This window comes from Anabrus simplex, chromosome 1 (genome assembly GCF_040414725.1).
Source record: "Anabrus simplex isolate iqAnaSimp1 chromosome 1, ASM4041472v1, whole genome shotgun sequence".
Lineage (NCBI taxonomy): Eukaryota > Metazoa > Arthropoda > Insecta > Orthoptera > Tettigoniidae > Anabrus > Anabrus simplex.
Window position 1 is genome coordinate 182,983,994 of NC_090265.1, and position 17,072 is coordinate 183,001,065.

The 17,072-nt window shown below is 39.9% G+C and overlaps 6 non-coding genes across 6 annotated transcripts; 3 read left to right on the forward strand and 3 right to left on the reverse strand.

Moving 5' to 3' along the window:
* Positions 1-1,920: 1,920 nt before the first annotated feature.
* TRNAG-GCC (transfer RNA glycine (anticodon GCC)) lies at positions 1,921-1,991 on the reverse strand. The gene has a single exon. It is a non-coding gene; the product is annotated as a tRNA-Gly (tRNA).
* Positions 1,992-2,410: 419 nt separating this feature from the next.
* On the forward strand, positions 2,411-2,482 carry TRNAH-GUG (transfer RNA histidin (anticodon GUG)). The gene has a single exon. It is a non-coding gene; the product is annotated as a tRNA-His (tRNA).
* A 1,058-nt stretch (positions 2,483-3,540) lies between these two features.
* On the reverse strand, positions 3,541-3,610 carry TRNAG-GCC (transfer RNA glycine (anticodon GCC)). The gene has a single exon. It is a non-coding gene; the product is annotated as a tRNA-Gly (tRNA).
* Positions 3,611-4,030: 420 nt separating this feature from the next.
* On the forward strand, positions 4,031-4,102 carry TRNAH-GUG (transfer RNA histidin (anticodon GUG)). Its single transcript has one exon. It is a non-coding gene; the product is annotated as a tRNA-His (tRNA).
* Positions 4,103-5,167: 1,065 nt separating this feature from the next.
* TRNAG-GCC (transfer RNA glycine (anticodon GCC)) lies at positions 5,168-5,238 on the reverse strand. Its single transcript has one exon. It is a non-coding gene; the product is annotated as a tRNA-Gly (tRNA).
* A 419-nt stretch (positions 5,239-5,657) lies between these two features.
* Positions 5,658-5,729, forward strand: TRNAH-GUG (transfer RNA histidin (anticodon GUG)). Its single transcript has one exon. It is a non-coding gene; the product is annotated as a tRNA-His (tRNA).
* Positions 5,730-17,072: the final 11,343 nt, after the last annotated feature.

Consider the following 17,072-nt stretch of genomic DNA (forward strand, 5'->3'; position numbering starts at 1 on the left):
ATCGAACATACCTCAACTCGGTCGACAACCCGAGGTTAAGGGTACCCCGCTCCAGCCCTCGTAACACTGCAATTTTGGTGGAAGTGGCGGTGGATCGACCTCGCGCCTCCCGGGCGCAACTAATCACGATCTACCGCCTTAAGGGCAGTGTCATGGTCCCTCTGTGGTGAAGCGTTTAGGAGGTTACCGAGCTAAAGGCCAACCTTGTAGGACATACGTATTAAGAAAAATAAATAATTAAAGCAAGGAGCATAGGAGGAGATTAAAAAGTTATAATATGATGTTGAAAAGAAAAATGCAATGGCGGGGAATGTACCCGGGCCGCCCGCGTGGGAGGCGAGCATTCTACCACTGAACCACCGTTGCCATGGCGAAGTTAGCTGACATCAAGGTAATATGACGTGTTTTCCTTGATGTTGAAGCACATTCCTTGCTTAACAGTGACGTTGCATTACTTTGCTGCTAACAGATTGTGTACTCAGCTTCGGGATTTCGAATCCACGCTTTAGTGTGTACGATAACTGAAATGGCATTGAGGGCTCGAAGTTTTAGGCCTTTGTTCCGTGTAAAGAGGACCATAGTAACGTCGCCGGGTATTCTTGCACATTAAATGTCGCCAAAACCATAGTCGTTAAGCAGTAAAGTATCAGAGCATGGGACAAAACATACAGTAAGGGAAGTAGGGGCCGTCTTCTGCCTCTACAGAATCCACCGGCACTGTTATGGGAAGAAAACAGACCGCATATATTAGGTAAGACTAGCAAGCCAAAAAAGTGTTTACTGTAGCTGTGATCGCCTACTGGTTAGGACTTTGAGTTGTGGCCGCAATAACCCACGTTCGAATCCTGGTCACACCAAGCGAACAGATTTCGTCAATTGTAAATACTGAATTCTGATACAGTGCTCATTTAGGACAAATTATTAACGCTCAGGTTTTGTTATACTCGTCTGTATCTCAAGGAGTTAGATTCATGTAGGTTTCTAGCAATTTGGAGAATTTGTAGACTACTTGTATCCCCCTAAATCACTAGCTGGCTCACTGTCTTGCTAAGGGAGTAAGCGTCTCGCAGCTTGAATTTTGGAGAAGATTGGCTCGAATGCCTGCAAAACTAGAGTTATGGGCTTACGGAACCACAAAGACAATGAGTTCCTCAGGCGTTAAGATGCTAGATTTCAACCCTCAATTTAGGTGGTGCATTGTGGTGCCATAGCAGAATGTAATCATATATTTTATACATCTGCCGTAGGGATACTCTGGCAGCGCGTTAAACGATTATTTCCTCCTTAGCTTCTTTCTTTCTTTCTTAGCCTGTTTACCGTCCATAGATCGCTTCTCTCAAGGATTCATTGAAGGTTCTCACTCTACAGACTCAACGATAATGACCTGGATCGTGGCACCTTGGTTAGGGTGACGAAACTGGGAAGAATTAACTGTGCTCCGCCCAGGTGGCCTTACGGTCATTGCTGTACACGTGCCTTATGGTGTATGGAATGATTGGAAGGGATGGGCACGGATGAGGGAACGAAGTGGCCGAGGCCTTCATTTAGGTACTATCAGGGCATTTGAATTTAGAAGAAGTGTGTAAGCATGGAAATTTACTTTGTGCAATGCTGTTGTGGGGATCGAACACACCTCAACTCAGTCGACCACCCGAGATTAAGGGTACACCGCTCCAGCCCACGTAACACTGCAATTTTCGTGGAAGTGGCGGTAGATCGTGAATAGTTGCGCCCGGGGCGTGCGAGGTCGATCCAGTGCAGTGCAGGGCAGTGTCATGGTGCCTCTGTGGTGAAGCGTTTAGAAGGTGACCGAGCGAAATGCCAACCTTGTAGGACATTCGTATTATGAAAAATAAATAATTCAAGCAGGGAGCATTAGGAGGAGATTGAAAAATAATAATATGAAGTTGAAAATAAATATGCAACGGCCGGGAATCGAACCCGGGCCGCCCGCGTGGCAGGCGAGCATTCTACCACTGAACCACCGTTGCCATGTCACCGATAGCTAACATCAACGAAACCTGACGTGTTTTCCTTGAAGTTGCATCACATACCGTGCTTAACAGTGACGTTGCAGTACTTTGCTTATAACAGATTGTGTACTCAGCTTCGGGAGTTTAAATCCACGCTTTAGTGTGTGCGTTAACTGAAATAGCATTGAGGGCTCGAAGTTTTAGGCATTAGTTCCTTGTAAAGAAGACCGTAGTAACGTCGCCGGGTATTCTTGCACATTAAATGACGCCAAAGCCATAGTCGTTACGCAGTAAAGTATCAGAGCATGGGACAAACCGTACGGTAAGGGAAGTAGGGGCCGTCTGCTGCCTCTACAGAATCCACCGGCACTGCTATGTGGGGCAAACAAACCGCTTATATTAGGTAAGACTAACAGCAAAAAAATGTGTTTACCGTAGCCGTGATCGTCTAGTGGTTAGGACATTGCGTTGTGGCCGCAATAACCCAGGTTCGAATCCTGGTCACGGCAAGCGAACAGATTTTGTCAATTGTAATTACTGAATTCTGATACAGTGCTCATTTAGGACAAATTATTAACGCTCAGATTTTGTTATATTCGTCTGTATCACAAGGAGTTAGATTCATGTAGGTTTCTAGCAATTTGGAGAATTTGTAGACTACTTGTATCCCCCTAAATCACTAGCTGGCTCACTGTCTTGCTAAGGGAGTAAGCGTCTCGCAGCTTGAATTTTGGAGAAGATTGGCTCGAATGCCTGCAAAACTAGAGGTATGGGCTTACGGAACCACAAAGACAGTGAGTTCCTCAGACGTTAAGATGCTAGATTTCAACCCTCAATTTAGGTGGTGCATTGTGGTGCCATAGCAGAATGTAATCATATATTTTATACATCTGCCGTAGGGATACTCTGGCAGCGCGTTAAACGATTATTTCCGCCTTAGCTTCTTTCTTTCTTTCTTAGCCTGTTTACCGTCCATAGATCGCTTCTCTCTCGGACTCATTGAAGGTTCTCACTCTACAGACTCAACGATAATGACCTGGATCGTGGCACCTTGGTTTGGGTGACGAAACTGGGAAGAATTAACTGTGCTCCGCCCAGGTGGCCTTACGGTCATTGCTGTACACGTGCCTTATGGTGTATGGAATGATTGGAAGGGATGGGCACGGATGAGGGAACGAAGTGGCCGAGGCCTTCATTTAGGTACTATCAGGGCATTTGAATTTAGAAGAAGTGTGTAAGCACGGAAATTTACTTTGTGCAATGCTGTTGTGGGGATCGAACACACCTCAACTCAGTCGACCACCCGAGATTAAGGGTACACCGCTCCAGCCCTCGTAACACTGCAATTTTCGTGGAAGTGGCGGTAGATCGTGAATAGTTGCGCCCGGGGGGTGCGAGGTCGATCCAGTGCAGGGCAGTGTCATGGTGCTTCTGTGGTGAAGCGTTTAGAAGGTGACCGAGCGAAATTCCAACCTTGTAGGACATTGGTATTAAGAAAAATAAATAATTCAAGCAGGGAGCATTAGGAGGAGATTGAAAAATAATAATATGAAGTTGAAAATAAATATGCAACGGCCGGGAATCGACCCGGGCCGCCCGCGTGGCAGGCGAGCATTCTACCACTGAACCACCGTTGCCATGTCACCAATAGCTAACATCAACGAAACCTGACGTGTTTTCCTTGAAGTTGCATCACATACCGTGCTTAATAGTGACGTTGCAGTACTTTGCTTATAACAGATTGTGTACTCAGCTTCGGGAGTTTAAATCCACGCTTTAGTGTGTGCGTTGACTGAAATAGCATTGAGGGCTCGAAGTTTTAGGCATTAGTTCCTTGTAAAGAGGACCGTAGTAACGTCGCCGAATATTCTTTCACATTAAATGACGCCAAAGCCATAGTCGTTACGCAGTAAAGTATCAGAGCATGAGACAAATCATACGGTAAGGGAAGTAGGGGCCGTCTGCTGCCTCTACAGAATCCACCGGCACTGCTATGTGGGGCAAACAAACCGCTTATATTAGGTAAGACTAACAGCAAACAAAATGTGTTTACCGTAGCCGTGATCGTCTAGTGGTTAGGACATTGCGTTGTGGCCGCAATAACCCAGGTTCGAATCCTGGTCACGGCAAGCGAACAGATTTTGTCAATTGTAATTACTGAATTCTGATACAGTGCTCATTTAGGACAAATTATTAACGCTCAGATTTTGTTATATTCGTCTGTATCTCAAGGAGTTCGATTCATGTAGGTTTCTAGCAATTTGGAGAATTTGTAAACTACTTGTATCCCCCTAAATCACTAGCTGGCTCACTGTCTTGCTAAGGGAGTAAGCGTCTCGCAGCTTGAATTTTGGAGAAGATTGGCTCGAATGCCTGCAAAACTAGAGTTATGGGCTTACGGAACCACAAAGACAGTGAGTTCCTCAGACGTTAAGATGCTAGATTTCAACCCTCAATTTAAGTGGTGCATTGTGGTGGCATAGCAGAATGTAATCATATATTTTATACATCTGCCGTAGGGATACTCTGGCAGCGCGTTAAACGATTATTTCCTCCTTAGTTTCTTTCTTTCTTTCTTTCTTAGCCTGTTTACCGTCCATAGATCGCTTCTCTCTCGGACTCATTGAAGGTTCTCACTCTACAGACTCAACGATAATGACCTGGATCGTGGCACCTTGGTTTGGGTGACGAAACTGGGAAGAATTAACTGTGCTCCGCCCAGGTGGCCTTACGGTCATTGCTGTACACGTGCCTTATGGTGTATGGACTAATTGGAAGGGATGGGCACGGATGAGGGAACGAAGTGGCCGAGGCCTTCATTTAGGTACTATCAGGGCATTTGAATTTAGAAGAAATGTGTAAGCACGGAAATTTACTTTGTGCAATGCTGTTGTGGGGATCGAACACACCTCAACTCAGTCGACCACCCGAGATTGAGGGTACACCGCTCCAGCCCTCGTAACACTGCAGTTTTCGTGGAAGTGGCGGTAGATCGTGAATTGTTGCGCCCGGGGGGTGCGAGGTCGATCCAGTGCAGTGCAGGGCAGTGTCAGGGTGCCTCTGTGGTGAAGCGTTTAGAAGGTGACCGAGCGAAATGCCAACCTTTTAGGACACTTATTAAGAAAAATAAATAATTAAAGCAAGGACTATTAGGAGGAGATTGAAAAATAATAATATGAAGTTGAAAATAAATATGCAACGGCCGGGAATCGAACCCGGGCCGCCCGCGTGGCAGGCGAGCATTCTAACACTGAACCACCGTTGCCATGTTACTGATAGCTAACATCAACGAAACATGACGTGTTTTCCTTGAAGTTGCATCACATACCGTGCTTAACGGTGACGTTGCAGTACTTTGCTGATAACAGATTGTGTACTCAGCTTCGGGAGTTCAAATCCATGCTTTAGTGTGTGCGTTAACTGAAATAGCATTGAGGGCTCGAAGTTTTAGGCATTAGTTCCTTGTAAAGAGGACCGTAGTAAAGTCGCCGGGTATTCTTGCACATTAAATGTCGCCAAAGCCATAGTCGTTACGCAGTAAAGTATCAGAGCATGGGACAAATCATACGGTAAGGGAAGTAGGGGCCGTCTGCTGTCTCTACAGAATCCACCGGCACTGCTATGTGGAGCAAACAAACCGCTTATATTAGGTAAGACTAACCGGAAAAGAATGTGTTTACCGTAGCCGTGATCGTCTAGTGGTTAGGACATTGCGTTGTGGCCGCAATAACCCAGGTTCGAATCCTGGTCACGGCAAGCGAACAGATTTTGTCAATTGTAATTACTGAATTCTGATACAGTGTTCATTTAGGAGAAATTATTAAGCTCAGATTTTGTTATGCTTGTCTGTATCTCAAGGAGTTAGATTCATATAGGTTTCTAGCAATTTGGAGAATTTGTAGACTACCTGTATCCCCCTAAATCACTAGCTGGCTCACTGTCTTGGTAAGGGAGTAAGCGTCTCGCAGCTTGAATTTTGGAGAAGATTGGCTCGAATGCCTGCAAAACTAGAGTTATGTGAGTAGAGTATCTAGAAGAATTCTGGACCAGCTTTGCGAGAGAAGAATTCTGGACCAGCGGCAGCCACTGCGCATGCCCGTGCGCTTCACTCCCTGAAGGGGCCTCTCACTTGGCAAGGCGTGTGTGGAATGTTAACTACACATACTGCAAGGTCTTAATGTGAGAGGTAATTAATTCTTGAAAGGTGTGGGGGGCAAGGTGCTGTGACTGGATTTTGCTGGAGTAGCTTTCACTGGCTAAGGGGGTCAACCACATGTAGAATGAGGACAACACACTCAGAGGTCTTTATGTAAGAGGTAATTAATTTTCTTGAAAGGTTACTCTTGTGGCCAAGGTACAGTAACTATGTGGCAACTGGATTTGCTTTAATAGGTCACTTGCTGGTGAAAGCTGAACAGGATGTTAGTTTATGTAAAAAAAAATTATCCCTCACTCCTCTCTTACTAGAGGGGTGAGGGGGAAACACTAAGGAGTGCTACAGTGCAGCTGTTACTAGGCAAGATCCGCTTTCTAACTTGTTGAAGGTTATCTCTGTCACGAACAGGATGTTTATTGTAGGTTGTAATTTTGAGTGAAGGTGAACTAGTGACAAGTCCAGCCTACTGGTGAGGAGTGAAGGTGGTGGCAGGGAGTATTTAAGGAGCAGAGCACAACATGAAAACTATCATCTAGTTGGAAGAGTTCTCTACTACTACTACTTTTCTTTCCTCTTCAGTAAGTGTAAGTTTATTTAGTTTGTTAATTTTAAAAAGATATAGCAGTTTCAACAAAATGGATATGTTAATGAAATTAAACAAAATTGCCAAGGCACCACAATTTCATAATAGAAAGTTAAGTGAGTTGCAACTTAACCATCCATTTAAGGTTAAAGCGCTGAGAGCGGTAGAAACAAGATTTGGGAGGAAAATAATCGTTGATATAGAAGGGGAAGATGAGGAGACTGTGAGTGTTTTCCTGCCGGCGCAATTCTCAAAACTTACAGCAGAAGAAATAGAAGAAATAAATTCTTTAAAAAAAACTTGAAAATGATGTACAGAGGCATGGAGAGGGGCTACCATCAAGTGTGCTTCCTACAGTAGAATGTCATCAGTTACGACATCTATTTTAACTAAGTAAGTATGCAGAGAGTATTTTCGTTCTTAATGTAATTTTTTTTTCGCCATATTCGCATAATTGTTTTGTTAATTGAAAATAGTATGTGTTGTTTCTTTTCAGGTCCGAGGTGGTAATATGATGAAGTGGAAGAAAGTTGAGATTAAACCAGGAACTGAACATCAAGCATATCCAAGCATACAGAGTCGTCGTCTGCAAGTACATCGAGAGGAGGATGTGGTCGCTACTTCACAGCCTGTTGAAGATGAAGCTGGACAACTGAGCGCACAACAAGAACAAGAAGTGAGTGCTAATTGTATTGAACTATGGAACAGAGGGGGTTCTCTTTTTAATTATACAGTATATGTGACGAACCTGAGTAAAGCTTATGAAAGCCAGCAGGAAGTGACAGCTGCTGTAGTGCGATTTCTTTTGAGTGAACTTTCAAGTAATGAACATTTTCTACTATTTCTTGGCTATATTACATTCGAAGAAATTTATAAAATTGAATTTTCCTTTTCGTCACAAGATTCAAATAACATTTCCTATTACCGTAATACATTGCTAGGGAAGCTTCAGGAGGAGTTTCCTAGCGAAGCTGTACACTGTTCACGCGATGCAGAAGGTAGTGACCTAGCTAGATGGTTATACTGTGTAATGACGGATTGTACATTCTTGATAAGTCGTTGCTACAGCAACTGCTGGACTTGTCTTGAGATTGCTGAAAAATTTAGCACCAAATCGTATTTTTTTTTGTAGTCATGGAGTTTCCTTCGAGCAAACGTAGGAAACTAGACATTAATTTACAGACAGATGAAGATGCGGGTAGAATGCAAACTCATTTTGATAGAGCGTTTGAACGCATTCGCGCGTTTATGAGGGAGGTAAATGGATCAATACTAATTTCATATCGGTTCGAACCTAGCGACGAGCGAGAAGAAGCTCAGTTCAAGCTGATTGAAAATCTTAACGAGCTAGAGGAAATGCGTAATCAGATGTTAGAAATTTATTTTCACGCTCGCGCTGTTAATGGACTAACTTTTCAGATAGAAGATTTGTCTGCTTTCCAGTGTAAACAAATCGAGGAAGCTTTTCGGCGCAGAGTGTACACACTAGCAGTGGTAAATGTTAACAATGATTTCTTACTCCCCGAAGAGTTCCTAGATAAATCTTACGTGTGGTTTAATAAATACGTGAAGGAAGCACTCAAGACACAAGCATTAAAAGTAAATACCGTTCTCTGCACACAACATGTCCTTCACGATAAAATCGATAACAATTATTTTCATTCAAGGAACGCTGAAATTACTGAAGGTACTAATTTAAGAGAATGGTACAACGAACATGTAACGAGACCGATTCTGAAAATATTATCAGAGTTCGAGGCTCGTGATTCGGGATGGTCTCTGCTACGAATTCGCGAATTGCGGATAAACATTAATAAAAATGTAGGTTTTCACGTGGGCAAGTCGCCAAGTAGTCTAACGTTGCCTACAGCAATTCGAAACAAGAAAGCAGTTATTAATCTGCGGAACACACGAGATGCTTGCTTTGCGTGGAGTGTAGTTGCTGGCTTAGTTCCAGCTAAACATCATGTAGATCGCATTTCTTCTTATCCACATTATAATGCAATTTTAAATTTAAAAGACATACCAATCCCGATGGAAATGAGATACATGAGAAAATTTGAAGATCAAAACGAAATCTCCGTGAATGTATTCGGAGCGCAGTATGACGAGAACAACTGGGTGTGCATAGGACGGAATGATGACAAAAAAGAGTTTACTCTTGTACCTTTGTACATTTCACATAAAACGTGTGAAAAGATCGTAGATCTTCTAATGCTTCAGATTGGCGACAGTGAGAAGTATCACTTTTGTTTGATTAAGAATCTTCCACGTCTTGTGCGCTCATCTCTTGCGAAGAACCATAATAGAATTTATATTTGCAGACGGTGTTTGTCTTACTTTTCTAATAAGGAAAAATTAGCTTTGCATACTAATAACTGTATACAATTTCCGGTGGGCAAAAGTATAATGCCTTCGGATAGCGAACGGCTAGTGTACTTTACCGAGTATAAGGTTAAAGAGCCAGTGCCTTTTATTGTGTATGCTGACACAGAATGCATACTGAAACCTGTGTCTACTTGTTTTCCAAGTGATGACACCTCACATTCAACTCCAATTCACGAACATGTGCCATACAGCGTAGCATATTATTTACACTGTAGTTTTGACAGAGATTTGAGCTCTTTCAAACTCTATCGAGGTAGTGATTGTGTAAAATGGTTCGTAGATGAGATGTATAACTTGGTGGACACGCTTGCGCCCTATTATTTTGATACGAAACCAATGTTAGCATTAACTGTTGAGCAAGAAAATGAATTTCTTTCGTCTACATTATGTCACATATGTGAGAAGGAAATTGCAGATAATGAAATTAAAGTTCGCGATCATTGTCATTTAACGGGTGTTTACAGGGGATCAGCACATCAATTGTGTAACTTACAGTATCGTAAAATTTCTATCTTGCCGGCAGCATTCCATAATTTGACAGCCTATGATGGTCATTTCATAATTAGAGAACTGCATAGGAAGGGAGGGGATGTTGTGACAAATCTCAGAACGAACATTAAACTATTAGCAGTGAACATGGAACGATACAAAGGATTTTCAAACTTTATACGTTATAACCAAAGACAGTGTGTTGAACTAAGATTTATAGACACTTACAACTTTATACCTTTTTCGCTGGACAAAATGTCGCTATTACTTAGTGACGAGTCAAAGCTTGTAACGAGACGGTATTTCACCGATGATTTACAGTTTAAACTCGCTTCTCGGAAAGGGATATTTCCATACGAATATGTTACTAGTATGGAGGTGTTAGACGACACTAGTTTACCGTCAAGGAGTTCATTCTTTAGCTCTTTAAAGGGTGAAACTGTTTCGGAAGAAAACTACGCGTTTGCTCAGCTTATTTGGAATAAGTTTAACTGTAAATCGTTGGGTGAATATTCTGATCTTTACTTGAAAATCGATACTTTACTCTTGGCCGATGTATTTGAAAACTTTAGATTGAGTGGAAAAGAGACATATGGTATTGATGCCGCTCATTTCTACACGGTACCGTCTATGGCATGGAGTGCTATGAAGAAAATAACAGCTGTCCAGCTAGAATTACTTCAGGATATCGACATGCTGCAGTTTTTCGAACGCTCCATACGCGGTGGTAATGTGCAATGCGTTACGCGGCATGCAGTAGCAAATAACAAGTACATGTTAACATACGATGAGTCCAAACCGGAATCATACATAATGTACTTTGACGTGAACAATTTGTATGGATTCGCTATGCAACAGTTTCTTCCAACGGGCGGCTTTCAATGGGTCGAAAACGTTGAGAATTTAGACATTATGAATGTAGGAGATGAAGCAGATGTTGGGTTTATGGTAGAAGTTGATTTAATCTACCCGCTAGAACTTCATGATAAACATGCCGATTATCCATTGTGTCCTGAAAAATCTACGAAACTAATGAGCACTCTTTACAACAAGGAACGGTATGTTCTTCATTATAGGCTATTAAAACAGTGTGTAGAATTAGGTATGAAAGTAGCTCACATTTACAGAGCGATTCAGTTTAATCAGAGCGCATGGTTAAAATGCTACATTGATTTGAACACAGAGAAACGAAAGTTAGCAGAAAATGAGTTCGAGAAAAGTTTCTATAAATTAATGAATAACGCAATTTTTGGTCGTTCATTAATGAACGTAAGGAAGCTGCGCGACGTCAGATGGGTCACACAGTGGAAGGGACGTTATGGTGCAGGTACGTTGATCTCAAGAGCAAACTTCAAACGTCGTATTATAGTAGACGAACAGTGTATGGTTATCGAAATGAAGAAACTTCAAATTCATCACAATCAACCGGTTTACCTCGGTGCTACAATTTTAGATTTGTCAAAAATGAAAATGAACGATTTTCACTACAACGTTATTTTGAGAAACACAGAATCAAACTCACAACTACTCTACACTGACACCGACAGTTTGATATACAATTTTTCATTTGATATATATGAGTTTATGAAGGAAAATTCAGTTTTGTTTGATACAGGAAATTATGATGAAAATAATCCTTTCCAAATTGAAAGAAAAAATTCAGGTGAAATAGGTTTGATGAAGGATGAAAACGGTGGAAGTATTGTTGAAGAATTTGTAGGTTTGCGACCAAAGATGTATGCTATTAAGTTGTGTGAAAAAGAGAAACCTACATGTAAAGCTAAGGGTGTCAAAAAAAATGTTGTCGATCACCTTACAATTGATCAGTATAGACGTTGTCTGTATGAAGGTGAACAAGTGACCAAACTACAAGTGTGCATTACTTCCAATTCTCATTCTGTGTTCACGGTTCGTCAATACAAACTAGCACTCACAGCTAATGATGACAAAAGGTACATCACAGATAACAAAATTAATACATTACCATTTGGACATTACAGTCTTGCAGAGAAAAGAAGTATAACTAATGTATAGCTATCTTGCAAAGTAGGTTTGCTTTTTTTGTGAACACCTCCTCCACTTTGTCATCAGTTTACCCCTCTGTATGTAAAATAATGTAATTTTCTCTGAAGGTGAATATTAAGTAATAAGAGGAGAAGCTCCTATGATTACTTTAATCATTTTTATTTTAGAGAAACTTTTGTTTCATTCTGTAATTAATTAATGAAAAAAATGTAAGCTTATAGAATTTCAAACTAGATAAACATTTCACTCGCTGTTTCTTTTATTCAATGTATTGTACTGTATTTATACTTTTAAAGTACATTGCATACTATTATATTTATTTAATTATGAAAAAAAAGGAATCTTATAGAATTTCACTCGCTGTTTAAGTACATTGTATACTATTGTACTAACTAGTATTGTACTGTAAGTTAATTTTCTATCATTTATATATTAAAGTGCATTGTAAACCTTTATTTAATCTTTTTTCTTTTTCGAAAAAAATAAAAACTCTACACTAGATGATCAAAAGGTTGATTTTCTTTCAAACTATCCTGCGCAGCCTCTCCTTTTATTCCTTGTACTCTTAACTAAAGTAGGAGTAGGAGAATAAAAAAAAGAGAACATATTTCTTTTTTACAATCAAGTTTATTGAATAGGAAACTAAAAAGGATTTTCAAAATATAAACTTTTGATTGAATTTGTAACTGCAACCACGAGGAGAGATCTGCAGAGACTGAATCTTCGACCGCCACCAGAGGAGAGTCCTGCAGAGGGGGGGAAAAAGAAAGAAAAATTAGTTGATAGCAGCATAAAACAGAAAAAGCAAGCAAGAAAAAAAAGGAAACTATTTTTTTTTCTTTACCTTAATAATTGATGAATTAGTAACTAATATCAAGCTCAGACGTCGTTGTTGTTGTTGTTGATTGCACTATGAGGAGACACCTGCAGAGGAGAAAAAATAAATAAATTAGTTAGAAGCAGAATAAAACCGAAAAAACAAGCAAGGAAAAAAGGATGGTATTATATCTATTTTTTCACCTTAAGAATTGATGTATTAGTAGCTGATATCAAGCTCTAACGATGTTGTTGTTGTTGTTAGCTCCTGAATCCTGACAAGCCTGGTGTAAGTTCGCCTTCAGATGATCTGGTAGATACTGCCAGAGCGCACTTAACTGATGTTGTTCGTAAATAGATAATATGTTTTCAGGGAAGAAAGTCCACTCAAATTTATTGAATCTGCTCACACCTTCTTTCTTAAATTTGTTTATCACTGAACACACTATTCTCATCACACCATCTGACGATTTTAGCCAACTATGAACTGCGTGAACGTTGAACATAGCACAGCTGCCTGAATGTCTTGCAACATGTGGTAAATGGCGCGGACAGTCAACAGGGAAACACTCGTTACGCATTGTTCTTAAATCAGGTACACCTTCTATAGTGTTCAAGTCAATTATGCATGTACGAGGATACTCTTGCAGTGCTAATAGACGTAACTCATTAACACAGTTGCACACAACCAGATATTGGTATTGTTGTTCACTGAGAAGATTGAAAAACGACGTAAGCGTGAAATCTAAATTAGGTACACTCATACCTAATAGAGCAGTAGATAACACATTTGTAGACGAATCTATATTACAACAGGCTATCTCGTAACCTCCAGTAGGTAACCTCTGAATGTCAACTATCACTCCTCTGGGTTTTGCACTCATGGTGTGCTTGATATCGAAGAACTGAAGCAGAGAATCTTCACTCTCTCGTTTATATACACTATTAGCAAGGAAAAAAAGGAAGAAAAACTCGCGCAAGATTATTGGAAGAAAAATACTTCATTCGTTAGTGGTTTATCATTTATTATGCGATCATGAATAATAATGCAATGCAGAGTAGTGTTGGCTGGAATAGATTCGTTTGTTTCAATTTCAACGCGAACATCTACAGAAGAAGATTTTATCGATTCAACCTGTTCCATGCAATTAACAACAACAATAGGACAATGCGAGTGAAATTCACTTCGTGATATGTTCGGTTCGGAACGATTATCATCAAGCTGATAGTACGCATTACGAAACTTGATGAACATATCATACAATTCACTGTAGTCACCATTGTTAAAATTAGCTACAGCCTTTTCATAGGGATAAAAGTTTGAATTTAAGAATACGCCAACGGATCGAATATTACAGTGATCGAACAGAGAAGAAGAAACATTAATTTTCTTACGATCGGTTTGGAAAGCAAGCATAAAAACTCTCGGTTTTTCTATTTGTGACGTAGTCATAACAGTCCAATTAATTTTCGTTGAATTTGGAATAGTAGGTAACTCGTGATAACTCCACGATCGAAATGCTACAGGAATAGAAGGATTTTTTTGGATTAACTTTATGTGTTTAACTTCTTCCTCGTCGGACAGTATTAGAGTTGGTAGCTTTATATACATTTTTCGTACTTTGACCTTAGCTGTATCTTCCGCGTTGGCTGAAAACAGTGCACATTTGTCATCTCTAGAACGAATAAAGATAAATTCAAGTTTACAGTTTATGAATGGTTTCCTGTAGTCTTCAAATAATCCACAAAGAAGACTCAGTGGGATAATTGCGTGGAACAGCTTTGTAGTTGCGTGGGCAATATTAGCTTCGTTTGGTGGTGTAGAAATTGATGGAAAATAGCCAGCATTTTGCAGCGCTAACATTTCATTTTTAGAATAAGAGGCGAAAGTTTTTATAGCACTAGTTGTGCCTACACGTCGTGTTCTTTCAATCTCTTTCCCATTCAATTCAATACGCATTTCATCGAAGAGATTTGCTGCAAAGTTTTGATCGGGAACGGCTGTAGCTGATGGTGTATTATCTGCGCTTGATCTAACTATTTCACCTTCGATATGAACATCAGCTTCAGAGGGTAAAAATATATGTTCTTGGTTGTGTACAGGAACTCGAATTTCATCGTTGTTTTCATATTTCGTGCCAGCATATGGATGATAGCTCCTTACTTCCCGCCTAGCAACTCTGTTGTCAAATATAACTTTGTCCGTTACGTTGAACATATTTCTCCTTGATGTTAGCGTGATTGTACACAAAAAGAGACTAAAGTAGTTTTTGGTAGAGAATTAGAATTTATATGCTTTATCCTGGGGGGGTAGTCGGTAGCATTGTAAAGTGATTTCACACAAAAAGAGAGTGATGTTACCTTGATTACGCACACGAAAAGAGAGTAAAGTAGTTTCTGTAGGAGAAATAGAACTTATAGTAGTCGGTAGCCTAGCGATTGTAAAAAGTCTTTATTGTTTGTGGTTAATTTTTTCTTGTCGCGTACACGATGAGATTGTTTTTTTAGCTTTACTCTGTATTTTACTACTCTAGCTGCTTCCTCTTTTAATCCTCGGTTTTTTGACTGGTTGTTGTAAATTACTACCATGATGTTGTTGTTCAACTGTTCCTTACTCGAATGATAGTACATAAGTGTACGCTTTATGTTATATATGATTACTGTATTTTTACTGGACGAATAATTAACTCTACTGTTACATCCTCATTTTGTAAGTCGATTTAGTTTTCGAACTGATCTTCGAGTACGACGGATATATGTTGAATAACACTAGTGTTTACTGGTAAGAAGCTTATAGTTGACGGTTGAACTACGATAGGATAGCCTGCTGGAACAAGCGGTTTAAAATTGTATAACTAATGTGTTTGTTTACCGTTGAGGTAGGAACCGGAACCTAACACGAGATTACAACATACACGAATCGAGTTCACGTTATTAATTTTAATAATCTCTCCTGAAATATGTAATTTATTAGCATCATATTTTCGACGTGAAAATCCTAACAAATCAGCAATTGAATCGGAAACATCAAAGTCTACGTCTAGGTTGGAGGACATTTTACAGCGAAGATAGGTCTTTTCGTAAGTAATAGTAATAAGTTTACTATCTCCATCTAGAGGGTCATTCTCCTCTTCGAGAATAGGAAAGTTGTTAATTATTGCTTCTTGAACTAGAGCTCCTATTTCCGAAAAAGTGTAACTACCTTCCGGTAATGTGAGTACAGTTGTTTTGTCTCCCTTCATTTTAATACCAATCTGGTTATTTGTGCTATTAAAGATTACGTTACCTATTTCATTCAGCTGTGATTCATGGTTAGCATTTTTCTCATATACATTTAACAGATAACCTAAGCTAGTGCCAACACTGTTCGGTACATTGAAATCAATGTCAAACGGAGAATGCATAGTAGGTTTGTTGTTAATAGTCGAGATAAAAAAACTAAGTTTTGGAGTGTACTCCCGCAGAAATAGTTTCACATTTTTAATAGTTAGCAAACTTTCTATTTTTGCAACAAGATCTTCGAATTCATAAATGCCTTCTGCTACACTCAAAAGAATTTTTTTACCATTCAAATATATAGCAAACTTATTATTTTTACTAGTGACATTTCGAATACTATTAGATGTAAATAGTGCGGCAAGACCTATTTCATAGAAAGAAGCTCTATTCAAATAAATCGGAGTTTCTAATACTACATCAATCTTCGAGCCTCTACCCTCGAGTGTAATCCGTCTTTCATACGGCATCGTGCACACTGAACACAAATACTAAGGTCTTGCTTTATTTATACAGTATAAAAATAGTAAACACAGATGACCACAAATTGATGAATTAAAAGTTTGATAAGAATGAAAATTATATCGAATGTAACAGTTTCTTAAATATTCTAATACCTCTTTAGGGGGACGTAAATTACCAAAACTATCGAAGTAGTAGACATACGCACCTCGTTTACTGAACGCAACCCAGTGCGAACCAGATTTACTTATCGGATCTAAATTCAAAATACAACTCTCATTTTTACGAGAAATTTTCGGTAACGTATCTCGCATAAACACACCTCTGAAGTAGGGAATTTTTAAACGATATGCATAACGATACAGATCTATGTTAGTTAATGCTCTATTCGGCAGACCTTCCATTATCTTTTGTATGCTGGAGGATTTAAGTAAATGCCCTTTCCTTTGTTTCGAGTAGAAAGCCCTTTCCCACGCATCGCTTCTAGCATTCGATTGTGGCGCTTCATTTCTTTTAATTCTTCCTGTGCGGCTTTCGCCTTGTTTACAGCCGATGCTATGCCCGCAGCTCCACTTGCTAGACCGCCCAAGCCCGACAAGGCTGCAAATATCGGAAGGAGTGGAAGAAAACCACCTTTTTTTTTTTTACAGCATGTTGTCTTTTTTTGGTTTTACTCGTTCTCTTCGATGTTTTGATTTTCTTCTTCGTCTACCACCACCTACTTTAGTTTTCGCTTTCATAATACCCGTAACTGCTAGTGCAGCTGCTCTTTCTCCTAATGATGCGTCCTGAGAGTTTACACGAGACCAAGCCTTAGAGGCTAAGATTTCATCTGCTTCTTTCCTTCTGTTCTGGTCTTTGTATGTAGCGTAAGCGATATCGTGTTCTTTACATGCCTTATCTA